Genomic DNA, 18,574 nt, shown 5'->3' with positions numbered 1-18,574 from the left:
TCTTTTGTACATTAGTTCATATGGGGTTTTATTGATTGAGCTTGACCACAACCTGTTTAACGTGTAATTAGAATAGCGCAATGCCTCTGACCAGAATGATTGGTTCATTCCAGCGTCCTCCAGTACACACCTCATCATCATTTGGAGTACGCCGTTCCGTCGTTCTGAAACCCCATTCTGAAATGGGGAAAAAGGGGTGGAGCTAAAATGCAATATGCCCCTCTCCCTTAACCATTTTGCAAAGTCCTTAGCCATGAATTCTGTACCCAGGTCAGTCATTATCTGTTTGATTTTTGCCCCATGTTGCAGTTCCACCCTTTTATAAAAGTCTTTGAACCTTTGGAATGTCTCATTTTTATGCTTGAGTGAGTATACATAGCCATACCTGCTGTAGTCGTCTGCTATGGTTAGGAAAAACCTTTTTCTATGTCCAATGGAGGGCCTCGGTGGTCCCACTAAATCCATGTGTACTAGCTGAAATGGGTAGTCAGTTGTGCGCTCTGACCTTTTGGGCTTTGCTTTGACCTTAATTTTCGAAGATTTACACACTGAACACTCCAAATAATTTTTGCAGTCTTTTACTTTCAAACCCTCGGTACATTCTAGCATTTTTTCTACAACCGGGAAGCTGATATGTCCTAGCCTTCTGTGAAGGAGGTGGGCACAATTGTCGTGGATGGGTTTTCCCATGGATACCTTGTTTTTGCCTGGTGACACAATGTTTGTTTCCCTCTGGAGTCCCCCTCTTCTTTCAATGTTTCCCTCCTGCTCATGAGTGATGCTTGTGTTTATACTTCCCTTGCTGCTCTCACTGGGTGTAAAATATGGTAGTCCATCATGTGTGGTTGTTAGGATATGGTTTGAGCCTAACTAAGTTGTCCAAGCAATATATGTGTACTGTAACTTTAATCTGTAAATGTATTATGTTACTTTAAAGGTATTCATTGTAATGCTGAGTCATGCTGTAATTAGGTAATGACTGGTTGTGAGAGTATTTAAGCAAGGTACTGTAACGTATTCAGTTTGATGATGAAGTTGCTATGATATGCTGCCATTGTGTATGAAGCAGAGTATGATATGCTACCATTGAGAGGAGTTGCTATCTGCTAATCATGGTTGGATGGATTTGCTACCATCGTGGTTTGTGAACCAGAGTGAGTTTGTTATCCTAACCAACTACTGTTTGTTGAGTAAGAAGATTCTGTAACTACTGGACTGATTTAACTGGCAAAGACTTGGAATTTGTTTAAAGACTATGAGACTGTTTTTCTACTATAAAGTAAGCTTTTGATAAACCAGTTTGCATAACTCTTATTCATCGCTCTCAGCAACGTTTCCTTGTGCATTTACTCTGCTGGTTGGTAACACAACAACAATATCCTTAACAGTGGTTACCTTGCCAACCCTTTTTCCTTGGTTGAGTAACTGTACCCTGCCTTCCTTGAATGTTACCTCTGTGTCTGTGTCTATTGTGAGCTTTGCGATGGCTAAGACATTGTGGGGTTTCTCTGGTACATACAGTACACCCTCTATTTTCCCAACCCTTGGTATATGTACATTCCCTCTCCCTATGACCTTGGCTGTGCTCTGGTTAGCCATTCTGATCTTGAAGTCTGTCTCTACGAGGGAGGTGAATAGATTGGGGTTGTGGGTTGTGTGGTTAGTGGCTCCTGAATCCAGAAGCCACATGTTCTCATTTGTCCCTTGCTTGGGGCCCGCTTTACCATGCCTGAAGCCATACATGGTCCTTGGGTTGCTATCCCTGGAAGCATCCCTGCGTTCATTGTTTTTTCTAGGGTTGGGTGACCACCCACGTCCCCGTTCCCTGAAATGTCTGCGGTCTGGTGACCGTCTCTCTCTATATCCCCTGTCCCTATCGCCTCTGGGGCAATCCCTCCTTAAATGGTTCCTGGATCCACAGGAAAAACACTCTGGGGTAACCTTTGCCCTGTCCTGGAACTCAACCCTTTTGGTAGGCCTAGGGTCCCTCCTCAATATGTGGCGGTCTCTCCTTAGATTATCCTCTGCAATGAGGCGGTTAGTGAGTGTGTCTAATGTTAAGTGTTTCAGACTGAGGCTGTCCAGCTGCATCACAAAGTTGTCCCAGCTATTGTCTAAAGAGTTTATGACTATACTCATCATACTCTCCTCAGTGATTGCTTCACCCCTATGCATTAATTCAGTCCTGGTTGCGTTAAGTTTTAACAGGTGTTCACTCATGGGGACCCCTGGTCTAAGTCTGGCAGAATGGAATTCCCTGGAAATTCTAGTTGTGGTTCCTCTACTTCTGCTGTAAAAAAGGTTATAAAGTTTTTGCATCACCTCATGCACCGTCATGTGATTCCCTATGCTTGGGTACATAGTGGGAGAAATGCTGGTTTACAAAATACAAAAAGCCCTGTGGTGGTTACAGTCAATTTCAAAAGTCCAAGGTTTCTGGGGTGGGTTTGAGATTAGGAAAAGTAAGTTTTCTTTCATAAATATTATCTGCAGCTGCTGACTCCACTCTAGAAGATTTTTTCCATCTATTTGTAGTTTGGGAAAGTTGACAGGTAAAGGCCCAGAATTGTTAGAATGGTTTCTTACTGAGGGTAGCTGTCCATGGTTTTGTAAGTGAGGGAACTCACAATAAGGCACGGGTATGCATGCTGTTACTCTGTACTGATGTGTCTCTATGTTTCTTCCCACTCTGTACTGGTGTGTCTCTATGTTTCTTCCCTCTCTCTCTGTAGGTGAAAACTGGGCATGCGCGAGGCTCATTTGTCTCTGGAAGTTGTCGGGTGAGGAGCTCGCGGTCGTGGCTCCTAGGCCCAGGCCTAGACTGGCCAGGTGGGTGCTGGACACACCCCTGGCCTGCCTGGGTCCCTCGCTGGGCATCGTGGATCACTGCTGGGCAGCTGGATCCCCGGCGGACGTCGATGGAGGCTGCGGAGGCCTCGCGGTCGTTAACCAAGGACTCCCAAAGATTGGTGGCTCGGCGGCAACGGCGGCAGCGGCGGCTGGTCCGGATCAGTGAGCACTGGTCCTTGGAGGTGCAGGGAAGCCCGGCGGATGTTGCAGCGTCGGTAAGTAGCTGGGTTGATTTTCTTCCCTCGGGTCCCGTTCCGGCAGTAGAAAGGGTGGCAGGTTCGAATCCTGCCGCGAGGTCTGTCCGTAGGCGGTCGATGCCCCGTGTCTGTCGTGTAGGTGTGTCCCTCTTCTGGTGGGTGGCAGGGCCGGTGTTGCGGCTTCGGTGGCAGGCCTGGGATCTCTCTGGTCACTGGAGGCCTCCCTGCGGCCTGCGGCTGGTGCAGTAGGCCTGAATGCGGAGCCGAACGCTGCCACTAGGGTCCCCATGGCTTTTTCTATTTCGAGCTCAGTAGGCGAGCTCCTGTTGCATTGGGTCTGTTCCCCATAGCTGTTTTCGGGGTGCCCCTCGTTCATTTCAGGGCCTTGGCTGGTTCCCGCCATTAAATTCAAACCCCGGCCTTCTATTGGTTGCTGGCCATTCCAAGATGGCTGCTGGGAAATTGGCGCAAAACTGAGCCCGTCTATGTCCGGTACCTCTGCAAGGGAATCCCTTTCCCTTACCGGACTGGCGGCTTCTTGGATTTGTTCCTGGGTGCTCATCGCTGCTCCATGGTTTTCTAGGAGGCCTTGGAGTTTCGCGATGAGCTCTCCATTGCTGATGGGCACTTCCATCACTTTCAGCAGGGCCATTCTTAGTTCGTTTTTCTCTTGCGGCTATTCTCTGTTGTGGTCATCTGCTTCCTCTCGTGGTCTCTCATTGCAGAGGGGTGGGTCCGGCTTGATGTCCTGTCCACTTTCAGCTGGGGTGGCTCTTGGCATGGCACCTTTGGGTGTCAGTTGAGCAGCCATCCTCTTGGTAAATGCCCTGGTGTTTACTCTGCTCTTCTTATCAGAGTAAGCAGCTTGTTCGGTCATTATTTAGAGTTATGGGCAACCATCCTCTGCTACCAATCTGTGAAGGCTGGATGGATCTAACCCAATAACTCACAGGAGACAGTGGAATCTCTTCATCAATTCTTTATTTCACGCCTGGAGTGGTCCTAGGCCCATTCAGGGTAATGGTCACTGACCTCTGTCTTTCCTTTGCAGGTACACTTCTGGAACTGCTGGATGCCCACGTGTAGGACTCTTTTATACACCAGGGGAGGAGTCTGAGGTAAGGGGGTATGATGGGATATGGGGAGGTGCCAGCCCCTGCCTGGGAGAATTAGACATTTACCCTGACAAGCACATATTTCAATGTTCACACTGCTGGCATTTCAATGTAATCTACTTGGATTCTCTGAAAAGGCCAAATGGTCAAATCTTTACATGTTTGCACATACACAATGTATTTATGCATTTGTACACAATGTAAATAGCATCTCCCCACTTGTATGGCTATCATTTACATGCCTCTACAAATATATTGTCGTTTAACAAACTCAATAAGAACCTGGGTTCCCCAATGAGTTCCCTCATGCACACTCTCAATCACATTCAGCATAAATGTTTTGTTAAGAATTTGCACTCCTTCTTTAGTCATCCATTTTCCATCCACTTTACGCACCCCATCATCCATCATTTGTTTGTCTTCATCATTGTTAAAAGCCCACAAGCAAATAAAGCAAAGACGTCACATATTTGTGTCAATCAATAAGAAGAAAACCGTCCAGCTTCCAATACTCCAGCAGTGTCTACATTCACTACTGTATATCCACTCATCCTTGTTCCATTCTCCACCCGGGAAGACCCATTAATACATAACCACACAATTATGTCCCACAACGTCCCATTTCTTTCTCTCTCCCCTGACAGGAATTCAACTGGATTCTTATTGTCTTGAGACAATAAAATAATCCCATATTTCAAAAGCCTAGCATTGGTGCACCACCTTTGGGTTTTCCGCATCAGGTTTTGTTTTTGTTTTTTGTTTTTTTGAATTTTTTTTTATTTACTTTTAAACATAAAACATAAAACAGCATCTTTTTAGAGCAAGGGTTTGATCCAGTATAAAATAAGTATAAATTCCAAATTTCATCAGTTAACATCTTAAAGGGAAAAAAAAGAAAAAAAAGAACAAATCTAAACCCAATTTTTATCATTCAATCTAACATCTTATTCTAACATTTAATATTTTATTATGTAATCACCCTAAATCTTAAACTTCAAATCTAAACAGCTCTTTATAATATTCATTTATCATTTTAACAATCAGTATTTCATATATTTTCCTTACTTCAAAGACCCAAATCAAGTCAATGTTTCTTTTAACTCACATCTAATAATCAACATAAAGTATTTTATTCCTCTCTTAAGAACATTTCAAAATCAGTAACTGTTCTTCAGAAATATCTCCTTCACTCCTCCTAGGTTTATTTTTAGCTGGATTGCAGCTTAATTAGCTGGTTTCCAGGAATGCTTTCCTCCACTCCTAACCTTATTGTCGAGATCCCTCGACACCCTGATTTACGGTGGATCCTGGTGCTAGAAAACCTTCAGCAGCAAGCGGCTTGTGGGGGTTGGTTGGGTTATTGAGTGGGATCTCACGTTTACACTGGATGTGGGGGTGAGTAGTGTAATTGCAGGCAGTCGGTCACGCTGCGGTCGGGACAGGCTTTGTGTTCCTGACGCCCTCTGCCCGCCGCTGAGAAGGAGGAGGATGCAGCTCACGCATGCGTTGTGAATGCCATACCCGTGTTAACAAACTGCAAGAGCAGGCGCGATCTTTAAAAGGCGTTGGGAGGCAGCCGCTCCCAACGCCGACTTTGTGTATTTTCACATCAAGTTCACTTGTTGTTAGCGGAGCTGATCAGGTGGAATAAAAGATTACAGCAACTGAAACCTGTTGGCAGCATTCTTCTTCCCGCTCTGACTCAGACACGCAATGCAAGTTTGACACTTATTTGTTGGCTGGATCACAGTTTAGCTTTAACTGCTTTCCAACATTTTCTCCTTCACTCCTCCTAGGTTTATTTTTGGCTGGATAACAGCTTTTCAGCTGTTTTCCAGGGATGCTTCCCTCCACTCCTAACCTATATTTCGCTGGTTCACAGTTTAGCTTTAACTGCTCCCCAGTATTGTCTCCTCCTCTCCTCCTAAGTTTATTTTTAGCTGGTTCACAGCATAATTTGATGTTTTCCAGGGATGCTTTCCTCCACTCCTTACCTTATATTTAGCTGGTTCACAATTTAGCTTTAACTGGTCCCCAGCATTGTCTCCTCCACTCCTCCTAAGTTTATTTTTGGCTGGTTCACAGCTTACTTAGCTGTCTTCCAGGGATGCTTTCCTCCACTCTTTACCCTATATTTGACTGGTTCACAGTTTGGCTCTCACTGCTCTCCAGCATTGCCTCCTCCGCTCCTCCTAGGTTTATTTTTGGCTGGTTCACAGCCTAATCAGCTGTTCTCCAGAAATGCTTTCCTCCGCTCCTAACCTTATATTTGACTAATTCACAATTTAGCTTTAATCATCTGATCCCCAAAATCATACTTCTTTGCCAATTTAAACTAATAATGTGTTTTAGTATATATCTTCTCTCCTACTCTCTCCTGAACTATTAATTTTCTTTAAATTTCTCCCATTTCTTATTTGTTTCTTGTTTTTCTATGTAAAACAACATTTTAAACCATTTTAAAAACCCATTTACCATAGTTATAAAATCTATAAACAAGTCTTATTAATATTCAAAAATTCATTCCCATTCTATTTACTGTAGAAAAACAACATTTTAAACCACTTTCAAATCCATTTTCTGTAACCATTGGAACGCTTATTAATATTTTTTTAAAGAAATTCTTTCAAAATATCCACATTTTTTGTAGTTTTTCTATAATGACATTTCTCACTTTAAAATAGTCATAAAGTCTATAAACAATTCTTGGTAATATTCAAAGCTTCATTCACATTTTCTTATTTTCTATAAAGAACAATATTTTAAACCATTTTAAAGAAACAATTTTCTGTAGTCGTTGAATCTATCAACAATTCTTATTAATAGTCAAAAATTGACATCTCTTGGTAGATGTTTCTGTCTGGCAACCCATGAGTTGACACGGTAAATTTTGTCAATTTGCCATTCCAGATTTGCTTTTTGATCTCCCATTATCTGTGCAAATGCTTCTGAAAAAATCTTTCTCAAATTCTCTTGCTTATTTTCTCTGAGGCCTCTTATTCTCAAAGCAAATTCCATATCTCTGTATTGTATCATTATCACATTGGCCTCTGCTCTTTCTATCTTATTCTGGACCTCTCCCATTTTATTTTCCAAGTTCTCATTAGACTGCTTAATTTCTTCCACTTTTTCATCTATTGCTTCAATATGGCCTGCCAGACCTTGGACTGCCATGATAATATCTTCTCTAATTTCCTGATTTCGTTTTTGAATGAACTCTTTAATTTGAACCATCTCCTCAGAAACATCTCGAATTTTATCCTCAAACACCGAAGTAATTTTTTCTTCTGTAACAGAGGCTTGTGTTTTAAGGGCTTCCTGCAACATTTCAAGTGTTAATACTGGTGGTTCCATTGGAACAAAGAGAGATTGCAATTTGGACGTTTGAGCTGGTGAGCTCCCAGCACTTTTAGGAACAATAGTCTTTATTTGTTTTGAAGCCATTTTTAGTTTCCAATTTGAGTTTATTCAGCAACCAGAACAACAAATCATCCAAATCCAGAAATTTCCAGTCTTTAAATAATATCAATCCTTTTTTAAAAAGCACTGCTATAGTCTTTTTAGCCTTTTAATCTTCTTTCTTTCAAAGAAAAGATCTCTAATTTTAGACAGGGGCTGCAAGCGCTAAACAAAACTTTCCTTTTTAACTTTCACTTTCACGCCCCATTAAGACTCAATCACCATCTTGGTTTCACTTTCTCCCCTTAGTTAGTCAGAAGGAAGTAATACACATTTGGAGTTAAAGTTTAGTACTTGCAAATCTGATGTCTCCTGGCTTTGCTCAGCCTGCTTCCAAATCCAATGTTTTATTCAAAGCGTTGTTTGCAGGGGTGGTCACGGCATCTTCTTCTGCTTAAAGCAGAAACATCCCGGATCCGGAGCTCTGTCGGGCTTCCAGGGAGCTCTCACCCTTCGAGCCCCAGAATTGTTCCTGGGGCTTCTTGGGGAGCTCTACCTGCACCCGTCTGCTCTCTTCCTCCCCTTTTCCCGGGGAGAAAGTTTCCAAGCCGCTAGACAGCTGATTTGCGCTGTTCTAGCGGCTTTACGAGATCGCGGGGCTGGTGCTCACAAAAGGAGCGTCTTCGGCGCCTACGGTGCCACCGGAAGTCAACATATACAACATTTAAACATAATATCTTATTTCTTAAGGAAATACGTCGGTAAATTGTATTTCTCAATATATATTCCCACATCTCACCTTATATAACGATATTTTTTGAGATTTTGTTGTAATTCTATTGAATTTTCTTGGTACACGATTTGGTTCAAATCTTTTAGGATCATCTTTTTATTTGGTTTTCCTTTTCTCTACCCATTGATACCACTTTTTCTAAACCAGATAGTATTCAGATTCTTCCTTTTCTTGGATTTCTTTAGTGAGTTTGTCCATCTCGGCACATTCCATTACTTTTGATATTATTTTATCTTGTGTTGGGATTTCTTCCGATTCCCAGTTTTGTGCAAAGATTATTCTTGCTGCGGTCAGAATATGTGTAATCAAATATATTGTTTCTTTTTCGTAGTTATTTGTAAGTATACCCAATAAATATGTTTCCGGTTTTAATGGTATTTTTTGTGCTGTTATTTCTTCCAGTTGGATTTTAATTTTATTCCAAAATTGTTTTGCTTTTGGGCATAACCACCACATGTGGTAGTATGTCCCTTTTTGTATTTTGCATTTCCAACAAAGTGGAGAAGTGTTGGGAAACATTTTTGAAATCCATGCTGGGGGAAGGTGCCATCTGTAAAACATCTTATAAGCATTTTCTTTATATGATACTGATAATGTCAATTTACTGTTGACTTTCCATAGTTTTTCCCATTTGTTTAGTTCAATGCTATATCCAAAGTTCTTCGCCCATGTGATCATATTTTCTTTTACTATTTCCTCTTCTAATTTGTATACAAGTAAAAAATTGAAAATTTTAGTTATTAATTTCTCATTTGGGCCCAGTAGTATTTTATCAAGTTCATTTGGTTCTTTTTGAATTTCATAATTCTCCATGTCTGTTTTATATCTGGATTTTAATTGTAGTTATGGCCACCAGTCAATTTCCACACCATGTTCTCTTAATTCTTCTCTTGTTTTTAGTTTTCCTTCTTCATTTAAGAGTTCTTGATACGTTTTCATTTTATTTGTGTCCATCGTATTTGGGTATATTTGTGCTTCCATTGTTGAAAGCCACTGGGGGATTCTGTCGTAATGATTCTTCCTAATTTCTGTCCAAATCTTTAGCAATGTGTCTCTCACAATATGTCTTCGGAATTGTTCATGTTTTTTGGGTTTCTCTTCCCATAGATATGCGTGCCATCCTTTTGTCAAATCAAAGCCTTCTAGTGTTAGTATGCATTTGTTTTTGAGTTCGATCCACTCTTTAATCCATGTTAGTGCTGATGTTTTGTAGTAAGTTTGCCAATCTGGAAGCCCCATTCCTCCTCTTTCTCGTTTATCCTGTAAATGTTTTAGTTTCACTCTTGCCTTTTTCCCCTGCCAGATATACTTTAATATCATCTTATCCAAATCCTTGAAATAAGTTTTCCCTGGGTTTATTGGTATCACCTGGAATAGATACAGCATCCTTGGCAAAATGTTCATTTTAATGGAGGCAATTTTACCTAGGAATGATAACTGTAATTTAGTCCAAAATTCTAAATCTTTTTCTATTTGTTTGGCCAATTTAGTATAATTATCTTCCTTGAGTGTTGATATTCTATTGGTGAGCCAGATTCCTAGGTATTTCACCTTCTTCACTGTTTGTATTCCTAGTATGTTTTCCAATTCTTTCTCTTGATTTTTGGTGAGGTTCTTCGTTAGCATTTTTGTTTTTTGTTTATTAATTTTCAGGCCCGCTACTTCCCTATATTGTTCTATTTTTGTCAATACTTTGGGTCCTGATTGTAATGGTTTTTCTAGAATGAGTACAATATCATCTGCAAATGCTTGCAGTTTATATTCCTGATTCTTTATCTTTAATCCCGTTATTTCTTTATCTTCCCTAATTTCTTTCAATAATATTTTCAATGTTATTATAAACAATATGGGGGATAGGGGGCATCCTTGCCTGACTCCTTTCTTTATATCAAATTGTTCTGTTGTCTCTCCGTTAATCAATATTTTTGCTGTTTGGGTATTATATATCCTTTTGATCATGTTTAAGAATGGTCCTCCGAATTTCATCATTTCCAATTGTGTTATTAGGAATGTCCAATCAAGGTTATCAAATGCTTTTTGTGCGTCCAGGAAAATTAATGCTAGTTGCTTATCTGGTTGTTGTTCATAATATTCAAGAGTATCGATAATTGTCCTTGTATTATTTTTAATTTGTTGTCTGGGAATGAAGCCATTTTGGTCTGTATGTATATAATGATTAATGAAATTTTTCAATCTCTGTGTTATAATAGATGTAAATAGTTTGTAGTCCACATTAAGAAGAGATATTGGTCTGTAATTCTTGATTTCAACCAGATCCGAATCTTGTTTTGGTATTAACGTAATTATTCTTTTGTTCCATGATTGTGGAATTTCAGCTTCTAGAAGTGCATCATTAAATACTTGTATTAAAATGTCATCTAGTGATTGCTGGAATGTCTTATAAAATTCGGATGGTATGCCATCTGGACCCAGTGTTTTGTTGTTTTTTTGTTTCTTCCTTGCCTCTATTAGTTCTAACATGAAAATCAGTCTATTCAATAATTCGGTATGGTCTTCTTTTAATTCCTGGATATTCATTTTGCTTAAATATTCTATAGTGTCTTCCTCACAAATTTCTTCTTTTGCATATAGGTTTTGAAAAAATTCCCTTGCAATTTGTTTTTTATCCTCATTGTTGTGGTATATTTGTCCATCTTCGTCTTTGAATTGCTGTATCATTTTCTTCTCTTTTTCTTTTTTCAGTTTGTAAGCCAACCACCGGCCAGTTTTATTTGCATGTTCGAATTGGTTTTGTTTAGCCATTTTAATTTTCCTAGCTATCTCCGTTGTTGTGATTAAGTTTATTTTATGTCTTGTGAGCTTAATTCTCTCTTTAATTTCTTTATTATGTGGCTCTTCCTGTAATTTTAATTCATATTGTTGCAAGTGCGTCAATAAGTTCTCTTTTGTTTGTTGTTTGTCTTTATTATTTTTTTTTGCTATGTAGGTGATTGTTAGGCCTCTTATATAGGCTTTAGTTGTATCCCATAAATTTTGAAGACTAGTATGTTCTTTTACATTAATTTGAAAAAATATTTTCAATTCTCTTTGGATCATTTCCACATATTGTTTGTCTTTTATAATGTCTTTATCCATCATCCATCTTCTCCATGTTTGATGACCCTTCCATGTTATTACAATTGGACTATGATCTGCCCATGTATTTGTTGAAACTTCTATTTGTTTGATGTCTAACCTAAGGTCTGCTGTCATCCAGGCCATGTCAATTCTGGACCATGATTGGTGGGGAATTGAGTAAAATGTGAATTGTTTTTTTTATTTTGATTGATTTCCCTCCAAGCGTCTTGTAGTTGAAATTCTTGTACCATTTCCTGAAATGTATCCGGTAGTGTTTTTTTCCTGGATTTATTTTTTTTACTACTTTGATAGTCCTTCTCTATATCTACGATTGCATTATAGTCTCCAATGAGACATATATTTTCATAGTCCAATTATTTAATTATATTATGTATTTTTTTGAAATAATCAGTTTGGCTTCCATTCGGCGCATAGAGTGACACTAATAGTATGGTTTTCGTTCCTGTTTTTATCTCAATCATCAGGGTCCTACCGTCCTCATCTGCAAATATTTGTTTTGCTTGTACATGATTTTTAATATGTATTGCTATGCCTTTCTTTTTTTGTTCCGATAGTGCAGTATAGAGTGTTCCCAGTCGTTTGTTTTCTAGTAATTTTTGATGTTGTTTTTTGATGTGAACTTCTTGTAATGTTATGATATCTGTCTTCAATTTCTGTAAATTTTTGAATGTACGGGTTCTCTTTGATGAGATATTTAAGCCATTTATGTTAATTGATATCAGTTTTAGTTCCTTCTCAATTCCAACCTTCTATTTCCTTGCTGTCTTGAGTCTTCTTGTGTTTTTTGTGATACTTTGTGTTTTTTCCCTTGCTCCCTCTCTTTCCATCTTCTCTTTCTCCATTCTTGTTCTTCCTTCTCGTCCTCTCTGTAGTTCATCTGGTAAGCCCTCCTTATTGATGAAATCTTTATTTTATTTATTTATTTATTTTATTTATTAAATGTTTATACTGCCCCCTCTCCCAAAGGACTCGGGGCGGTGAACAGCCAAGATTAAAAAACATATAATATAAACATTAAAATACATTTAAAAGAAAATTAAATCCAAATCTTGTTGAACGTATCTGGATCCGTTCCAGTCAGGCTTCAGGCCCGGGTACAGCACGGAAACGGCATTGGTCGTGTTGGTTGATGATCTCTGGAGGGCTCGGGACAGGGGGTGCTCCTCTGTCCTGGTCCTGTTAGATCTCTCAGCGGCTTTTGATACCATCAACCATGGTATCATGCTGCACCGGTTAGAAGAGTTAGGGGTGGGAGGCACTGTGTTGCGGTGGTTCTCCTCCTTTCTCTCTGACCGGTCGCAGTCTGTGTTGACAGGGGGACAGAGGTCGACCCCGAGGCCCCTCATATGTGGGGTGCCGCAGGGGTCGGTCCTCTCGCCTCTCCTGTTCAACATTTATGTGAAGCCACTGGGCGAGATCATCCGTGGTTTCGGGGTGGAGTACCATCAGTACGCTGACGACACCCAGCTGTACATCTCCACCCCGGATCACCCCAACGATGCCCTTGAAGTGATGTCCCGGTGCCTGGAGGCCGTACGGATCTGGATGGGGAGGAACAGACTCAGGCTCAACCCATCCAAGACCGAGTGGCTGTGGTTTCCGACGTCCCGATATAGTCAGTTGATGCCATCACTGACTATTGGGGGCGAATCACTGGCCCCCACGGAGAGGGCTCGCAACTTGGGCGTCCTCCTGGATTCACGGCTGTCTTTAGAAGAGCACCTGACGGCCGTGACCGGGAGGATTTTTTATCAGGTTCGCCTGATTCGCCAGTTGCGTCCCTTTCTGGATCGGGACTCGTTACGCACGGTCACTCATGTCCTCGTCACCTCCCGCCTGGACTATTGTAATGCTCTCTACATGGGGCTCCCCTTGAGGAGCACCCAGAGGCTCCAACTGGCGCAGAGTGCGGCCGTGCGGGTGGTAATGGGAGCGTCATGGCGCTCCCATGTGACACCTCTCCTGCGCGAGCTGCACTGGCTCCCGGTGGTCTTCCGGGTGCGCTTCAAGGTTTTGGTTACCACCTTCAAAGCGCTCCATGGCTTAGGACCTGGTTATCTATGGGACCGCCTACTACCACCAATAGCCTCCCACCGGCCAGTACGCTCTCATAGAGAGGGACTCCTCCGGGTGCCGTCAGCCAAACAGTGTCGGCTGGCGACCCGTAGGGGGAGAGCCTTCTCTGTGGGGGCACCTACCCTCTGGAATGAGCTCCCCCCCGGAGATACGGAGGATTCTGGATCTGCGCACCTTCCGCCGCGCTGTGAAGACTTTTTTATTCCATCAAGCGGGCTTGGCCTAATCTCCTCCCTCTTTTAATATGTAAATTTTAATCTGTTTTTAAATTATTGGGGTGTTTTAATCTGTCTGGGCCAAAATGATTTAATTTGATTTTATCTGGTTTTAAATTTTGTGTATTTATGTATTTTATTGCTTGGCTGTTCACCGCCCTGAGTCCTTCGGGAGTAGGGCGGTATACAAATCAAAAAATAAATAAATAAATAAAAATAAAAACTTTGGTTTCTTGTTCCTCTTCTAATGCAAAATGCCTGTCAAAAAACTCTTGTGCTTTTTCTAAGGTGTCAATTCTGTGTTTTTTGTCTTGCCATGAAACAAGGATTCCCTCGGGTGTCAACCACCAGAACATTATTTTATGTTTATTCAATTCTGTTGTTAGAAAGTTATAATTTTTCCTTGTTTCACTTATTCTTCTCGGTATTTGTTTTAATGTTATTATTTCTTTATCTTTATAAGTGATTACTTCCTCTCTCATTATTTTATATATTTCTTCTTTCACCGATTTCCTTGCAAATCTAATATGAATCTCTTTAGGTAATTTATTCCTTCGGGTGTAATTTGTGTATACTCTATAGACCTCATCTATTTCTTTACTAATTTCCTCCTTATCTTTTTGGGTCGCCTCTGCTAGAATCCCCACCATCAAATCTCTCAGATTCTCTTCTCTGGTCTCAGGGATATTTTGAAATCTTAGGTAGAAGGATGCCTTCTCCATTTCTAAGTATGAAATTGAATCTTCCAATTCTTTATTCCATGCTATTTGATCACTTTCCATATTATCCAATTTTTTTTCTTCTTGGTCCATTTTTGTTTCAATGTTTTGGATCCGTTGTTCATTTTTTGCGATGTTTTGTTGTATCTTTTCCATCTTATTGTCCATTTTTTAAAAATTGTCCTTTATCTCTCCTACATCTGATTTCAGTTCTTCATGATTCTTCCTGCTCTCCTCATGGTTATTAGCTATTGATTCTTGTGTTTTATTCATCCCCTCTTGTATCATCTCCAAAACTGAATGTATATTTTGAATATTGAATGTTGGGGGAGTTTTCTCTTTTTCTATAGATAGCATTGTATCTATCGTTTTCTGTTGTATCGGTGATGCAGTGGTCGATGTCTGGTTGGAAATTATCCTTTTACTTGTTTTAGTTGTTGCAGATGGGCCTGTAGTTGTCATCTTAATTTTCTGTTTCACCGCTTCCCAAATTTTCATACACAACCTAGTAGGTTGAACCTACTTTATAAAGTCAATTCGTTGGGATTTCTTGTTGATAAGTTGTTTATATAGATTATGTTGATTGTGGGAACAGGATATAGTTATTTAACTTTCAAATCAGTTTTCAGGAGTTCACTTTTCAATATCGTTATATAAGGATCAAAATATCATTAGAGGGGAGCAGGGAAAAAGTCAAATATTTCAGCAAATCATGTGTCTATTCTATCTTAAATATGCTATTAAATTCTATTAAATTCTTGCTTATTTGTTTAATCTTATCTATATTAAATGTCAATTCTTATCTTAAACAATAGTATATATATACTCTATTTTGATTTGTCAATATACTAATATATCAATGGCTCAAGTTTATAATAAGTTATATCAAAAGAACAGGGGAAAGACAAGAGAGAGAGAAAAAAAAGAAAATAAGATATTTGATTATAATATTGCTGTCTATTCAATTCCTAAAATATTATCAATATATTACTACAGTCAAATACTATTCTATCTTTCCTTCTTATATTCCTATAAGTAAATATGTACTCTTTTCTTATTCTCTGAGTTTATCAATTCAATTTGCTATGTACTAAAAATTTAATTTTATAAATTATAATACAATATAATATAAATATGGAAAATTAGAAGAGGATAGAGAAGGTTTGATTAATTGAATTAATTAATTAATTGAATATATCACTAAATCAACTTAAGTAATAATTACTATACAAATCTTAATAGCTGGATTCAGCTTCCAAATTTGTGGTCGTTGTAATTCTCAGATGATCTTGCATCATTCAAACTTGTCTCCTGTAGAAATTATTGCAAGTGTCCTTCAATTTTACTTCCCAGTAGTGTTAATATTACAATATCAAAACCCCAATGTCACTTAGTTATTTCAGGGTAAATACCCTAATATGCTTATTTGAGTCCACCGTTCGTTCGTTAATTCCAAATACAAAAGTTCTATAGGTCCACTCTCACTTTCAGTGACTACCTCTCCTCAATCGCCACGGCTCCATTTCCGTTTGTAATGAGTCCAACGTTTCCTTCTTCAAGTCTATGCTGGATGCTGTTAATAACCCCAAAGTTTAGTTTAGTTTCCAGTTTCCTTGTCTTTAATTACTGTTCTTATGGTCTCTTATAGTCTCTTATTCCAATCGCCTTGTAATGTTCTTTAATATTCCCGTACTCCTTTCGCAGTCCAATCAATCCTCGCCAGGTTCCGAATCCCAATCAAGTCAAATTCAATATATAATCCACAACTCTCTAATGTATGTTCTTTTGAATCCATGTTGTTTCCATCGCCTATCAATTCCACTTAGTCACCCTCTGGTTGGTTTCTCCGCTCCGCTCCGTTTACTTTCACTTTGCCACTTTCTTTTTGGCTCCGCTTCGCCAATTAGTTTGGAGACTCTCTCTTAATTATATGCTTTTTTCCCCCTCCACTCTATAGTTGTACCTTTCAAAATTTTGCTTTGTTCTTGTTTTTTGCCGATGTCTTCTTTATTCGATCTTCGCTTCCTTCTTAGTCAGCTGTCAACGTTCAGACCAGCCAGGGATGGCTGGGTTTTTTCCGATCGGAATTAAGGGGTTTTCCCTGAACCTTCGGGGCAATTGCTGTTGCCTCTGAGGTCCTCGGGATTTCCCCTTTAATCTATTTACCTCTTCGTGGTCAATAGCGCCGAGAATCAGCTTCCAGATCAAAAATTTGGAACTTAGGGAATGGAGCTCGGTCCCCTTTGTTCCTGGCACGGTGACGTCGCCGCTGGAAGTCTGTTAGAACACCATTAGTCAGCGATTTTAATTGTTCCAATTAATTTCTTATTTCCAACTGTCCATAAGTAGTCCAAAGACAGTTTAAGTACATCTAAAATCAAGCCTCCTTAATTTTTCCTCAAAATAATCCAATTCTGGAAGCAAGAGACAAAGTTTCTTCTTTAAACAGCAAACTTTCCACAGTTGCAATTTGCACTTTCACTCTCTCAGCCATTTTAACTTCCTCCGCTTGTTATTCTCATAGCTTTAAAAAAAAAAAACATTCTGCTTGTTTCCTCTTCTCCTTCCAAGCTAATCCATTCTCATTAAAGACCAAAAAAAATATCAAATTTTAAATCCATCCAAAGGGACATTAAATTCCAAAAGCAGTCAATTGGTGCTATTGTCCTTTAATGGGTCTTCTCCTTGTTAATTGTTTAAATTCTTTGCCCAAATAGTTCTTAGCCGCTTAGCCGTATCAGGGAGTTCCATTCCAGACAGAATGTTTTCAGTCCCTTCGGGCGCCAATTGTGGTCGACAGGTAAATCCCATTACCGTTTTAAAGAAGAGACAGAGACTAAAATAATCCTGGGACAGAGTTTTTATTTACTTTGCAAAGGGCCTTTCTCTCTGGAATAGAGAAAGACGGAAATAAAACAATTTACACGAGTTTTTATAGTCTTCAGGAACATCAGAATACACGTCAATAAAGTACCTTGGGAATCAGTTTCAGATCTTACATAACATCTTATATAACATATCATATAACATATGTAGTACATAATCCACCCTGGAAATTCCCCAATTCCCAACAGAAATACCCCTCGAAAACATCAATTGCGTACTTCCTTTAATTAATGAGGGCAAGTTAACCCAAGAGCATATTTCCTGCAAGATAAAGATCCTCTAAAAAACACAGGAATTACATACTTCCTTTCTCATGTTCTTAAATGTCAGCTAAATTATATAATCAGGTTATACAAGGTAAAACAAAGCCTTAACATGATTTTAAAATGGCGTAACTCAGGTTATGCTTTTACAGGAATAATTCTTATTTTTCTCACAATCCCCAATTCTCCTCTTTATCAGTTTATTCCTGTAAATTATGAATATCCTGTAACAGTATAGAAACTCCTCTCCATACAATAGGTAATTTGGTCAATGCCATGTTACCACATAAAAACATTAACTTGGAGGGAACTTGTATCCTTAAACATAGAAAATGTAACCCTTCCTCCAAAATCCGAAACTTCTTGTATGAAGGTGTATAATTACCAAATAGCTCAGTGCATTGCTTATATAAAAATTCCATTCTATTTGTAAGGCCAATGTATTGAGGAACTATCTCATATGTACAGTTGCACTTGGCACACACCATCTTCAAAAGATGACTTAATACATATCTCAGCTTCCTCAGTGGTGTCTGTTAGGGTTGGTGGTGTTTCTATAAAAGAATAACGGTGCTCGAATTCAGTATGGAAACATAGCTGCTACCATGTTATAGGGTAACTAGGCAACACAGCCAAAATCCCCATTCCTATCCGCACTTGTAGAATAACAAACATTACCACAAAAAAACCCATTATTCCTAGTGAACTAGCTCCCCCAACATATTGTCCAAAGAGATGAAAGATTATTATCTTACCTCCAATTCATCAATCAATCAAGGAGAACTTACATCCACTGGATACCAAAACATAGATTTACACCAATCAATAATATCTTTCCTCAATACAATCAGAAACACAACAAGAATTATTACCACTCCTAGCCAAATACAAATCTCTTCTTCTATCCATTGGTCCCCAATCGTCTAAGGTTTGTCATCAAAAAGTCAATTTAAGAGGGTTTG

Source organism: Pituophis catenifer, unplaced genomic scaffold (assembly GCF_029215685.1).
Source record: "Pituophis catenifer annectens isolate HBS135680 unplaced genomic scaffold, rPitCat1.0.hap2 SCAF_5, whole genome shotgun sequence".
Classification (NCBI taxonomy): domain Eukaryota; kingdom Metazoa; phylum Chordata; class Lepidosauria; order Squamata; family Colubridae; genus Pituophis; species Pituophis catenifer.
The sequence above is the reverse complement of the archived record's forward strand: the minus strand, read 5'-3'. Positions refer to the sequence as shown.